Genomic DNA, 14,002 nt, shown 5'->3' on the forward strand with positions numbered 1-14,002 from the left:
GTTAATATTCAGGAGGATGCCTATAAGTTTGAATTTGGATTCACCTTCTTATTTAGCTTCTCTAGGATCGCGAATTATAGGTTCAATATCCTTTATTTATGGCTAGAAACCATATATGAGTGAGTACATCCCATGTTCCTCTTTTTGGGTCTGGCTTACCTCACTCAGGATAGTGTTTTCTATTTCCATCCATTTGTACTCAAAATTCAAGAAGTGCTTGTTTTTTACTGCTGAGTAGTACTCTATTATGTATATATTCCAGACTTTCTTCATCCATTCTTCCATTAAAGGGCATCTAGGTTGTTTCCAGGTTCTGGCTATTACAAACAATGCTGCTATGAACATAGTAGAGGATATACTTTTGTTTTATGATAGGGCCTCTCTTGGGCATATTCCCAAGAGTGGTATTGCTGGGTCCAGGGGTAGGTTGATCCAGAATTTCCTGAGAAACCGCCACACTGCTTTCCAGAGTGGTTGCACAAGTTTGCATTCCCACCAGCAATAGATGAGTGTACCCCTTTCTCCACAACCTCTCCAGCAAAGGCTATCATTGGTGTTTTTTATTTTAGCCATTCTGACAGGTGTAAGATGGTATCTTAAAGTTGTCTTGATTTGCTTTTCCCTGATCGCTAAGGAAGTTAAGCATGACCTTAAGTGTCTTTTGGCCATTTGAACTTCTTCTGTTGACAATTCTCTGTTCAGCTCAGTGCCCCATTTTATAATTGGGTTGATTAGCCTGTTACGGTCTAGTTTTTTGAGTTCTTTATATATTTTGGAGATCAGACCTTTGTCAGTTGTGGGGTTGGTCAAGATCTTCTCCCAGTCAGTGGGTTGCCTTTTTGTCTTAGTGACAGTGTCCTTTGCTTTACAGAAGCTTCTCAGTCTTAGGATGTCCCATTTATTCAATTAGGCCCTTAATGTCTGTGCTGTTGGGGTTATACATAGGAACCGGTCTCCTGTGCCCATGTGTTGTAGAGTACTTCCCACTTTCTCTTCTATCAGGTTCAGTGTGTTCTGACTGATATTGAGGTCTTAATCCATTTGTACTTGAGTTTTGTGCATGGTGATAGATATGGATCTATTTTCATTCTTCTGCAGATTGACATCCAGTTGTGCCAGCACAATTTGTTGAAGATGATCTCTTTTTTCCATTGTATACTTTTAGCTCCTTTATCGAAAATCAGGTGTTCATAGGTTTGTGGGTTAAGGTCAGGGTCTTCTATTCGATTCCATTGGTCGACTTCTCTGCTTTTATGCCAATACCAAGCTGTTTTCAATACTGTAGCTCTGTAATAGAGTTTGAAGTCAGGGATGGTAATGCCTCCAGACGATCCTTTATTGTATAAGATATATTGGCTATCCTGGGCTTTTTGTTTTTCCATACAAATTTGATTATTTTCTTTTCCAGATCTGTGAAGAATTTTGATGGGATCTTGATGGGGATTGCATTGAATCTATAAATTGCCCTTGGTAGAATTGCCATTTTTACTATGTTGATCCTCCCAATCCAAGAGCAAGGGAGATCCTTTCATTTTCTGGTGTCCTCTTCAATTTCTTTTTTCAAAGACTTAAGTTCTTGTCAAATAGATCTTTCACTTCCTTGGTCAGAGTTACCCCAAGATATTTTATGCTATTTGTGGCTATCATGAAAAGTGATGCTTCTCTGATTTCCCTCTCTGCTTCTTTATCCTTTTTTTACAGGAGGGTAACTGATTTTTTGCAATTGATCTTGTATCCTACCACCCTACTAAAGGTGTTTATCAGCTGTAGAATTTCTTTGGTGGAGTTTTTGGGGTCGCTTATGTACACTATCATATCATCTGCAAATAATGAAAGGTTAACTTCTTCCATTCCGATTCGAATCCCCTTGATCCCATTATGTTGTCTTACTGCTATTGCTAGAACTTCTAGCACTATATTGAAGAGGCGTGGAGAGAGTGGACATCCTTGTAGTGTTCCTGATTTAAGTGGGATGGCTTTGAGTTTTTCTCCGTTTAATTTAATGTTAGCTGACGGCTTTCTGTAAATAGCTTTTATTATATTTAGGTATGACCCTTGTATCCCTAATCTCTCCAAGACTTTTATCATAAAGGGGTGTTGAATTTTGTCGACTGCTTTTTCAGCATCTAATGAAATGATCATATGTTTTTTTCTTTCAGTTTATTGATATGGTGTATTTCATTGATATATTTGCATATGTTGAACCAGCCCTGCATCGATGGGATGAAGCCTACTTGATCATAATGGATAATTTTTCTAATGTGTTCTTGGATTCGGTTTGCCAGTATTTTATTGAGAATTTTAGCGTCGATATTCATGAGTGAGATAGGCTGGTAATTCTCTTTCTTGGTTGGGTCTTTGTGTGGCTTTGGTATCAGGGTAACTGTAGCTTCATAAAAGGAATTTGGCAATGACTCTTCTGTTTCCATATTGTGAAATACATTAAGGAGTATAGGTATTAGTTCTTCTTGGAAGTTCTGGTAGAATTCCGCATTGAAACCATCTGGTCCTGGGCTTTTTTTCGAAGGGAAATTTTTGATATTCATTTCTAATTCTTCGAGACTAACAGGTCTATTTAGATCATTCACCTGGTCTTGATTTAGCATTGGTATAAGGTACTTATTAAAAAAATTGTCCATTTCTTTTGTATTTTCCAGTTTTGTGGCATACAGGCTTTTGTAGTAAGATCTAATGATTCTCTGAATTTCCTCTGTGTCTGTGGTTATGTCCCCCTTTTCATTTCTGATCTAATTTATTTGTGTGTTCTCTCTCTGTCGTTTAATTAGTTTTTATAGGGGTTTGTTGATCTTGGTGATTTTCTCCAAGAACCACCTTTTTGTTTCATTGAATCTTTGGACTGTTTTCTGTGTTTCTATTTTGTTGATTTCCACCCTCAGTTTTATTACTTCCAGTCTTCTATTTCTCCTGGGTGCATCTGCTTCTTTTTTTCTAGAGCTTTCAGGTGTGTTGTTAAGTCCCCAATGTATGCATTCTCCATTTTCTTTAAGTGGGCACTTAGTGCTATGAACTTTCCTCTTAGCACTGCTTTCATCGTGTGACATAGGTTTGAGTATGTTGTCTCTTTATTTTCATTAAATTCAAGGAAGACTTTAATTTCTTTCTTAATTTCTTAATTTCTTCCTTGGTTCAGTAGTTGACTGTTCAGTTTCCATGAGTTTGTCGGCATTCTGTGGGTAGCATTGTTGTTGCCTTCTAATTTTAATCCGTGGTGATCTGATAAGACACAAGTGGACACTGATATTTTTTTTTGTATCTGTGGAGGTTTCCTTTGTTTCCGAGTATGTGGTCAATTTTTGAGAAGGTTCCATGAGCTGCAGAGAAGAAGGTATATTCTTTCCTATTTGGGTGGAATGTTCTATAGATGTCTGTTAAGTCCATTTGCTTTATTACCTCCAATAATTCTCTTAATTCTCTATTAGTTTTCTGTCTGATTGACCTGTCCCTTGGAGAGAGAGGTGTGTTGAAGTCTCCTACTACTAGTGTGTGTGGTTTGATGTCTGCCTTGAGTTCTAGTAATATTTCTTTTATAAGTGGGTGCTTTTATATTAGGGGAGTAGATATTCAGGATTGAGACATCATTCTGATGAATTGTTCCTGTTATGAGTATAAAGTTTCCATCTCGATCTCTTCTGATTGATTTTAGTTTGAAGTCAGTTTTTTTAGAAATTGGTATGGCCACACCTGCTTTTTTCTTAGGACTATTTGCTTGAAACACCTTTTCCAAACCCTTTACTCTGAGTAGATATCTGTCGTTGTGGTTGAGATATGTTTCTTGCAAACAGCAGACTGTTGGATCCTGTTTTCTTGTCCAATCTCTTAGCCTGTGCCTTTTTATAGGTGACTTGAGCCCATTCATATTAAGTGATATTAATGACCAGTGGTTGTTTACTCCGGTTATTCTTATTTTTTTTGATAGTAGAGTTTGTGTGTCTCCCTCCTTTGAGATGTGCTGTTGAAGGGTCGCTAGATGCCTGAGTTATTGTAGGCAGTGTTGGCACTGTTGGATTCCTTGGGTTGCGATTTTCCTTCTATTACTTTCTGTAGGGCTGGATTTGTGGCTATGTATTGTTTAAATTTGTTCTTATCCTGGAATGTCTTGTTTTCTCCATTGATAGTGAACGATAGCTTGGCTGGGTATAGTAGTTTGGGTTTGCATCCATGGTCTCTTAGCTTCTGCAGTACATCTATCCAGGACTTTCTGGCTTTCATGGTTTCCATAGAGAAGTCAGGTGTAAGTCTGATTGGTTTACCTTTATAAGTTACATGCCCTTTTTCCTTTGCAGCTCTTAATATTCTTTCTTTAACCTGTATATTTTGTGTTTTGATTATTATATGGCGAGGAGATGTTTTTCTTTGATCCAGTCTGTTTGGTGTTCTGTATGCTTCTTGAATATTTAAATGAATATCTTTCTTTATGTTGGGAAAGTTTTCTACCATAATTTTGTTAAAAATATTTTCTGGGGGGCTGGAGAGATGGCTCAGTGGTTGAGAGCATTGCCTGCTCTTCCAAAGGTCCTGAGTTCAATTCCCGGCAACCACATGGTGGCTCACAACCATCTGTAATGAGGTCTGGTGCCCTCTTCTGGCCTGCAGACATACACACAGACAGAATATTGTATACATAATAAATAATAAATAAATAAATATTAAAAAATATTTTCTGGGCCTTTGAACTGTGACTCTTCTCCTTCTTCTATTCCTATTATTCTTAGGTTTGGTCTTTTTATTGTGTCCCATATTTCCTGAATGTTTTGTGTTGAGAATTTGTTGGCTTTGCTGTTTTCTTTGATCTGTGCATTTATTTTCTCTATGGTGTCCTCAGAATCTGAGATTCTTTCTTCTATCTCTTGTATTCTATTGATTATGCTTGTTTCTAGAAGTAGACTCTGCTCGTTGACCTAGATTTTCCATAACCAGCTGGTCCTCAGTTTGTGTTTTCTTCCTTACCTTCATTTCATTTTTTAATTCTTGAACTGTTTCCATTACCTGTTTGATCGTTTTTCTTGTTTTCCCAGGGTGTCATGTACGTATTTACTCATTTCTTCAAACTTTTTGTTATACTTCTCATCCATTTCTATAAGGGCGTTTTTTACATGTTGTTTAAGGGACTCTTGGTTTCATAAAGTCAATTTTTTCCACTTCTTCTGTGTTAGGGTGTTCAAATACTTCTGTTGTAAGATCATTGGGTTCTGGTGTTTTCATGTTGTTTTTCAGATTATTGGGTGAATTCTTGCCTTGGCGCCTGCCCATCTCTTCCTATTGATCCTATCTAATGGGTCTTTTAAAACCGGATCAGGTTTCCCTGCTGGCCAAGGGTTCCGCTTACCAACTGCCCACGCTGTTTCCTGGTTCCTGCCGCAGGCCAAGAACCCTCTCACCCCTCCAAAGGGTCTTCAGGATCAGGACCAGGCTCCCCGCTTGCCAGTGACCTCGCCAACAAAAGGCCTACCTCTTTGATTTAATTGTGGTGGGGCATTCTGCTCTCATTATTGTGTGCCCATCCCTGCCTCGTGCGTCTGCCACCGAGCCAGTCCCCGCCACTTGCGTCTGCTGCAGCACCGACTGCGCACAGTGCCTCTCCACCGCGACTGCGCGCAGCGCCTCCCATATTTTGTTTTGTTTTGCCTGAATTTAAGCAAGCTTTTTAAAAAGTTTACATATTGACCAAGATAGAATTTGCTCAGGACCAACATCTGGAAACATTCCAGGTTAGTTACTCAAAAATTCTTCTTATACCATTTTCCAACTCAACTGTTTTGCTTGCCTTCTAGAACCTGCATTGCCACTGTGAGGGTTCATTGACGAGCATGAGCAGATGGGTTTCTTTCAGTGAATGGATATGGACTGCAGTAAAAGCAGAACAAAAATAGGTCACGAAGTCACAAAAATATGAGCTTATTTCCACATTTACCTAAAGTCAGAAAGTTGAAACATACCTCTATTCCTTCAAGGTTATTGTGTTTCTACCTCAAAAAAAGTCCCAGGTAGATTTAGATCAGTGGGTTCTGCTTTCTCAAGGTTATTCTCAACATGCATCACTAATAGCCAGTCCGGTATTTCATGAATAGAGAGTAGATATGCTTCTACCTCAAACAAAAGTCTCAGGATCCAACTAAGGTTCCATTTCCTTTAAAGAGGTATCATTGTATTCCAACCAGGGAGTAGTTTGCCTATACAATGTTTTGAGCTAGGGTGTAAGCAAGACTTGCTTTGTTCTAGCAGCAGAATATTTAAATATAGATATAACCAAAGAACTTTAACTGTTCTATTCATTTTCTGTATCATGATAATACAGTTTTTTTAAATCTTACTCCTACTTTTTGGAACCTGGATTATTCTAACCAATTGGAAATTATATGCAGGCAATATCAGTATTTATTGGAACTCCCTCCCAGTACTATTCTGTTTTATTATTTTAAAATGCATCATTGTATTCTTTGCAAATTTTTCTAAATCTCCACACTACTACCCTAGCAAGTGGTACTTTTGTTGAGGCTAGTCCCCAACAGTAGGGGAAATCTTTCTCTGTTTGGTTGGAAGATTTACTTAGCATTTAATATGAGGTAAACAGGACCGAAGTTCTCCTTTTGAACTTAGTACATTTAAAGATAGACAAGTAAAAGGACATTACCTCTGATTCTGTAATGAGCTGTCCTGGGGGAATAAGATGTGACAGAGAAGGATATGACAGGAAGAGTCTCTCAAAGGAACACAAAGCAAATCAACTTCCTCTTTATGTATTTATTTATTTTATATCCCAGCAACAGTTTCATCTCTCTCTCATTTTCTCAGACCTCCCCTACCTCCCATCTGCCTCTAACCACAATCTTCTCCTTCTCTGTTTCCATTCAGAAAATATCAGCCCTCCCATGGATATCAATGTGACATGGGATTCCAATTTGTAGCAAGAATAAACACCTTGCCTTGTTAAGGATAGTCAAGGTGACATAGTATGAGGAGTATGATCTCAAAATCCTGCAAAGAAGTTTGAACAGCCCCTTTCTCAGAAAATTGAAAATTATTCTAACTCGAGAATCAGAAAAATCAGACTTCAAGAGTGCAAATGAAATTTACATCAGTATAAGTTTGGCTATGTACCCAGTTTTGTTTTATGTGTAATAATTACTATTGTTTTAATTAATAGATAACCTAAGAGATTCCATCATATCACACTCACATACATGTTGTATGACCTTCCTCAGTATTTACACCTCTGCTGCGCACTTCTGCTTAACTTACTATTAATTTTATTCTTCAGTTCACAAAACTTTCTTCTCACTTAATGGTTGTGTGTACTTGTCCAGCTTAGCATACAAGTGTTATATTTTCTTCAAACTGCCTTTAGAGGGTATTTTAACAAAATTCTTTTATGCATTTACATCTCAAATAATACCTTCCCTTCTTTCTTTGAATACACACACACACACACACACACACACACACACACACACACACACAAACACATTCTCACTGGTACATTTTGAATCTGAGAAAAATCTCCATTTCTGGAGTCTGTTCAGATAATATGATGATCCCATTCCTTCTAATGACATCATGGAATTCTTCCAGGTTGAGGAGAACCCTCTTATGTGAAAATAAATCTCATGAAGCTTTAATCTTATTCCAATATATGTAAGAGAAGTATGAATCCAGCAATCAAATATGTTTAATTTCATCATTGGTTTCAATAGTTATTGAATTGTATGGTGCCTATTTATTTATTTTTCTTTTTTCTATCAAGAATGTTTTAATACAATGTTTCCTCTAATCCTTGTATTCCACCCTTTCCTGCCAAGCTGCCATCTAATCCCCACAATGGGCAAGGCTTCCCATGGCGAGTCAATAAAAACTGAGACTTCACTTTGAGGCAAGACCAGGGCCCCCTGCCCTATATCTAGACTGAGCAAGGTATTCCTCCAAAAGGAATGTGTTCCAAGATGCCAGTTCAAGCCAGTTCAAGGGGATAATCCTTGTTCATTGCCAATGATCCCACAGACTCTCTAAGTCTCACAGCTGTCCTGTGCATAAGTGGTCCTAGGTTTATCCTATGCAGGTTGCCTCACAATCAGTCCAGAATCAGTGAGGTATCACTAGCTTACGTCAGCTTTTTTAGTGGGTATCAACATCATACACCAGACCCCTTTGCTCATATTATCATTCCTCCCTCTCATGAATTAGTCTTCAGAAGCTAGTCCCAATGCTTTTCTGTGGATCTCTGTATCTGCCTCTATTTATTGTTGGATGAAGGTTCTATGATGACAATGAAGGTTGTCATCAATCTGATTAAAGAGAACTCTACCAAAGGACTCCTACCGCTGATAAAAACCTTTATTAATGTGGCAGGATACAAAATCAACTCCAAAAAATAAGTTGCCTTGATATACACTAAGGATAAGGAAGCCAAAAGGAAATCAGAGAAACATCACCTTTCACGATAGCCACAAATAGCATAAAATATCTTGGGGTAACTCTGACCAAGGAAGTGAAAGATCTATTTGACAAGAACTTTAAGTCTTTGAAGAAAGAAATTGAAGAGGACACCAGAAAATGAAAGGATCTCCCTTGCTCTTGGATTGGGAGGATCAACACAGTAAAAATGGCAATTCTACCAAAGGCAATTTATAGATTCAATGCAATCCCCATCAACATCCCATCAAAATTCTTCACAGATCTGGGGAAGAAAATAATCAACTTTATATGGAAAAACAAAACCCAGGATATCCAAAACAATCTTATACAATAAAGGATCATCTGGAGGCATTACCATCCCTGACTTCAAACTCTATTACAGAGCTACAGTATTGAAAACAGCTTGGTATTGGCATAAAAGCAGAGAAGTCGACCAATGGAATCGAATAGAAGACCCTGACCTTAACCCACAAACCTATGAACACCTGATTTTCGATAAAGGAGCTAAAAGTATACAATGGAAAAAAGAGATCATCTTCAACAAATTGTGCTGGCACAACTGGATGTCAATCTGCAGAAGAATGAAAATAGATCCATATCTATCACCATGCACAAAACTCAAGTACAAATGGATTAAGACCTCAATATCAGTCAGAACACACTGAACCTGATAGAAGAGAAAGTGGGAAGTACTCTACAACACATGGGCACAGGAGACCGGTTCCTATGTATAACCCCAACAGCACAGACATTAAGGGCCTAATTGAATAAATGGGACATCCTAAGACTGAGAAGCTTCTGTAAAGCAAAGGACACTGTCACTAAGACAAAAAGGCAACCCACTGACTGGGAGAAGATCTTGACCAACCCCACAACTGACAAAGGTCTGATCTCCAAAATATATAAAGAACTCAAAAAACTAGACCGTAACAGGCTAATCAACCCAATTATAAAATGGGGCACTGAGCTGAACAGAGAATTGTCAACAGAAGAAGTTCAAATGGCCAAAAGACACTTAAGGTCATGCTTAACTTCCTTAGCGATCAGGGAAATGCAAATCCAGACAACTTTAAGATACCATCTTACACCTGTCAGAATGGCTAAAATAAAAAACACCAATGATAGCCTTTGCTGGAGAGGTTGTGGAGAAAGGAGTACACTCATTCATTGCTGGTGGGAATGCAAACTTGTGCAACCACTCTGGAAAGCAGTGTTTTGGTTTCTCAGGAAATTCTGGATCAACCTACCTCTGGACCCAGCAATATCACTCTTGTGAATAAACCCAAGAGATGCCCTATCATACAACAAAAGTATATGCTCTACTATGTTCATAGCAGCATTGTTTGTAATAGCCAGAACCTGGAAACAACTTAGATGCCCTTCAATGGAAGAATGGATGAAGAAAGTATGGAATATATACATATTAGAGTACTACTCAGCAGTAAAAAACAAGCACTTCTTGAATTTTGCATGCAAATGGATGGAAATAGGAAACACTATCCTGAGTGAGGTAAGTCAGACCCAAGAAGAGGAACATGGGATGTATTCACTCATATTTGGTTTCTAGCCATAAATAAAGGACATTGAGACTATAATTAGTGATCCTAGAGAAGCTAAAAAAGGAGAACCCAAAGAAAAACATAGGCATCCTCCTGAATATTAACCTTCATCAGGCGATGAAAGGAGACAGAGACACATACCCACATTGGAGCACCGGACAGAAATCTCAAGGTCCAAATCAGGAGCATTAGGAGAGAGAGCACGAGTAAGGAACTCAGGACTGCAAGGGGTGCACCCACACACTGAGACAATGGGGATGTTCTATCGGGAGTTCACCAAGGCCAGCTTGCCTGGGTCTGAAAAACATTGGATAAAACCGGACTCGCTGAACATAGCGGACAATGAGGACTGCTGAGAACTCAAGAACAATGGCAATGGGTTTTTGATCCTACTGCACGTACTGGCTTTGTGGGAGCCTAGGCAGTTTGGATGCTCACCTTATTAGACCTGGATTGAGGTGGGTGGTCCTTGGACTTACCACAGGTCAGTGAACCCTGATTGCGCTTTGGGCTGACAAGGGAGTGGGACTTGATTGGGGGAAGGGGACAGAAATGTGAGGTGGTGTTGGGGAAGAGACAGAAATCTTTAATAAATAAATTAAAAAAAAGAACTTCGAGTACCATGTTGAATAGCTATAGAGAGAGTGGACAGCCTTATCTTGTTCTTCATTTTAGTATAATTACTTTGAGTTTCTCTCCATTTGAATTCATTTTGATGCTTGGCTTCCTTTATATTGTTTTCTTATGTTTATTAGATGCTGAAGAAGCATTTGACAAAATTCAACATCCCTTTCTGATAATAGTCTTGGAGAGGTTATCAATACAAGGGTCATACCTAAATATAATAAAAGCTATTTACAGCAAGCCGACAGCTAACATCAAATTAAATGGAGAGAAACTCAAAGCCATCCCACTAAAATCAGGAACATGACAAGGCTGTCCACTCTCTCCATACCTCCTCAATATATTGCTTGAATTTCTAGCAATAGCAATAAGATAACATAAGGGGATCAAAGGGATTCGAAATGGAAAGGAAGAAGATAACCTTTCATTATTTGCAGATGATATGATAGTGTACATACGCGACCCCAAAAACTCCATCAAAGAACTCCTACAGCTGATAAACACCTTTAGTAATGTGGCAGGATACAAGATCAATTCCAAAAAATCAGTTGCCTTCTTGTACACAAAGGATAAAGAAGCAGAGAGGGAAATCAGAGAAGCATCACCTTTCACAGTAGCCACAAATGGCATAAAATGTCTTGGGGTAACTCTAACCCAGGAAGTGAAGCATCTATTTGACAAGAACTTTAAGTCTTTGAAGAAAGAAATTGAGGAGGATACCAGAAAATGAAAGGATCTCCCTTGCTCTTGGATTGGGAGGATCAACATAGTAAAAATGGCAATTCTACCAAAAGCAATTTATAGATTCAATGCAATCCCCATTAAAATACCATCAAAATTCTTCACAGATCTTGAAAGGACATTAATCAACTTTATATGGAAAAAAACCCCAGGATAGCCAAAACAATCTTATACAATAAAGGATCCTCTGGAGGCATTACCATCCCTGACTTCAAACTCTATTCCAGAGCTTCAGTAGTGAAAACAGCTTAGTCTTGGCTTTCATCCATGGTTTCTTAGTGTCTTGTCTGCAGTTTGTCTGTCCAGGACCTTCAGGCTTTCATGTCTGACTTTATACGTTACTTGAACTTTTTCCTTCGACACTATGAACATTCTTTCTTCGTTTGTATGTTTTGTGTTTCGATTATTACATGACAAGGGTACTTTTTTGTCAAGTCTATTGTTGTTCTGTATATTTCTTGAGCCTTCATAGGGATATCCTTCTTTAGGTTGAAAAAGTTTTCTTCTATGATTTTGTTGAATATATTTTCTGTGCCTTTGGGCTGGAGATCTCAGAGTTTTATCTCTATTATTCTTATGTTTGGTCTTTTTATGGTGTCCCATATTTCCTGGCTGTTCTGTGGTAAGAATTTATTGGATTTAATGTTTTATTTGACCAGTGATTCTATTTGCTCAATAGTATCTTCAAAACATGAGATTATCTTTTCCATCTCATGTATTTTGTTGGTTATGCTTGCTTCTGTTGTTTCAGTTCATTTACCCAGATTTCCCATGTCCGGAATTTCTTTGGTTCATGTTTCCTTAATTGCTTGTATTTCAATCTTCAAGTCTTGAACTTATGAGCTGCGTGCTTCTCCTGTTGCTTTTTATTGGTTTTTTTGAATGATTTCTTTTTTAAAATTTTATTTACTTTTATTTTTTATTATTATTTATTAATTTATTAAAGATTTCTGTCTCTTCCCCGCCATTGCCTCCCATATGCCTCCCTGTCCCCCAATCAACTCCCCCTCTCTCGTCAGCCAGAAGAGCAGACCAGGTTCCCTGCCCTGTGGGGAGTCCAAGGACCTCCCACCTCCTTCCAGGTCTAGTAAGGTGAACATCCAAACAGCCTAGGCTCCCACAAAGCCAGTATGTGCACTAGGATCAAAACCCAGTGCCATTGTTCTTGACTTCTCAGCCGTCCTCATTTTCTGCTATTTGAACGATTTCTTGATTTTTTTGTCTTTTCCACCATTTTAAGGGAAATTTTTGTCTCCTCTTTAAAGTTCTCCTTCATCATCATAAAGTTATCTTTAAAATCATATTCTTCTCCTGTTTTGGTTTGGCATGATAAAGTCTTTCTGTATCACTGAGTTCTGATGTCCCATGTTGCTTTTTAGGCTTTTTGATACATTTTTCTATTGGCCCCTACACATCTCTTACTCCAGTTGTTCCCAGCAGTGTCTTTGTATGTTATTCCAATCCTTGGTGTGGCTGTCTGTGTCTTTTGAAACTGTTTTTGGTCTGCTCTGTACTTTTGTTTTCTGTGTCTCAGGTAGCCACTGAGTTCTCTCTTGGGCCTGTTCTCTTAGTCCACTCTGTGCAATCACAATTTGTGCTTAATTGTTCCTTTCTTGGTCCTCTGTGTCTAGTAGCAGGCTGTGTTTCAGACTTCCAGTGAGGTTGTGGTGAGGTAATAGGAAGTTTTGGGGTGGAGTGGGACTTGTAGATTTCAGGTTCTGATGGATGGGATGGGGTATTTGAGCAGCCCACCTGCAGGAACTTTTCCTGATGGCTGGCTAGAGAAGCTGACGCAGGTGGGGGTGTCTGTGCCAGTGCAGCCTGCAGGCGTAGACAGGTGAGTGGTGACGGGATTGAGACAAGAAGGCTTCTTTTCAGGTGAAAGCACAACAACCTTTATTTCTCCAGAGCTAAAGCCATTTATACCTTTACAAAGCTTCCATGGAAAACCACCAGCCAGAAAGAACACAAGCATCCTTGTCAATTACAGACCACAAGGAAGTTCTGCTGTCAGTCAAGGGGAATGAGGGCAGCTACATCACAACAGGAGAAGGGACCCAGGGTTTTTCCCAGGTATGGGGGGACTTGAAAGTGGGGTGTCCAACCATGTGTGCAGACATTCACCTTTTGGTTCTTTCTGTCAGACTGCTAAAATTAATGATTACTACTGTAGAAAACATATACAGATGAACCTTCCTAAATGATATACATCTCTGAAGGAGATCTAAATAAAATTACTAATGAATAAGTGAGGCAGACTTTTTATCATATGGTTACATCCAATAGAGTTATTGCCTAAAAGTGATACCAAACACCCCATTTACAGACAAGATTATAGATGATCATCCACAGATTAATGGCAAGAACTTTTTAATAAAACCTAAACAACTTCAACTTCACAACAGATTGAACATGCTGAAGTTGACCTGGTGCTCTCATTGAGCTTTAACCCTGCATTCTATTGTCTTTGGTACTGAAATACACTTTATCCTGTACCAAACATAAACTGTAGATGAAAACACATCCAAAAACCTTTTGATCTACAAAGATATCCTGCCCGCAAAATAGATGAAAGAATGGTTGCACAAAATTTCTAAGAGTAAGTAATCAATATCAGGTTAGATTGAATACCAGATCCAGAAAATTGA

Source organism: Microtus oregoni, unplaced genomic scaffold (assembly GCF_018167655.1).
Source record: "Microtus oregoni isolate MIOR12 unplaced genomic scaffold, Mior012 000006F_ref0000085, whole genome shotgun sequence".
Classification (NCBI taxonomy): Eukaryota; Metazoa; Chordata; class Mammalia; order Rodentia; family Cricetidae; genus Microtus; species Microtus oregoni.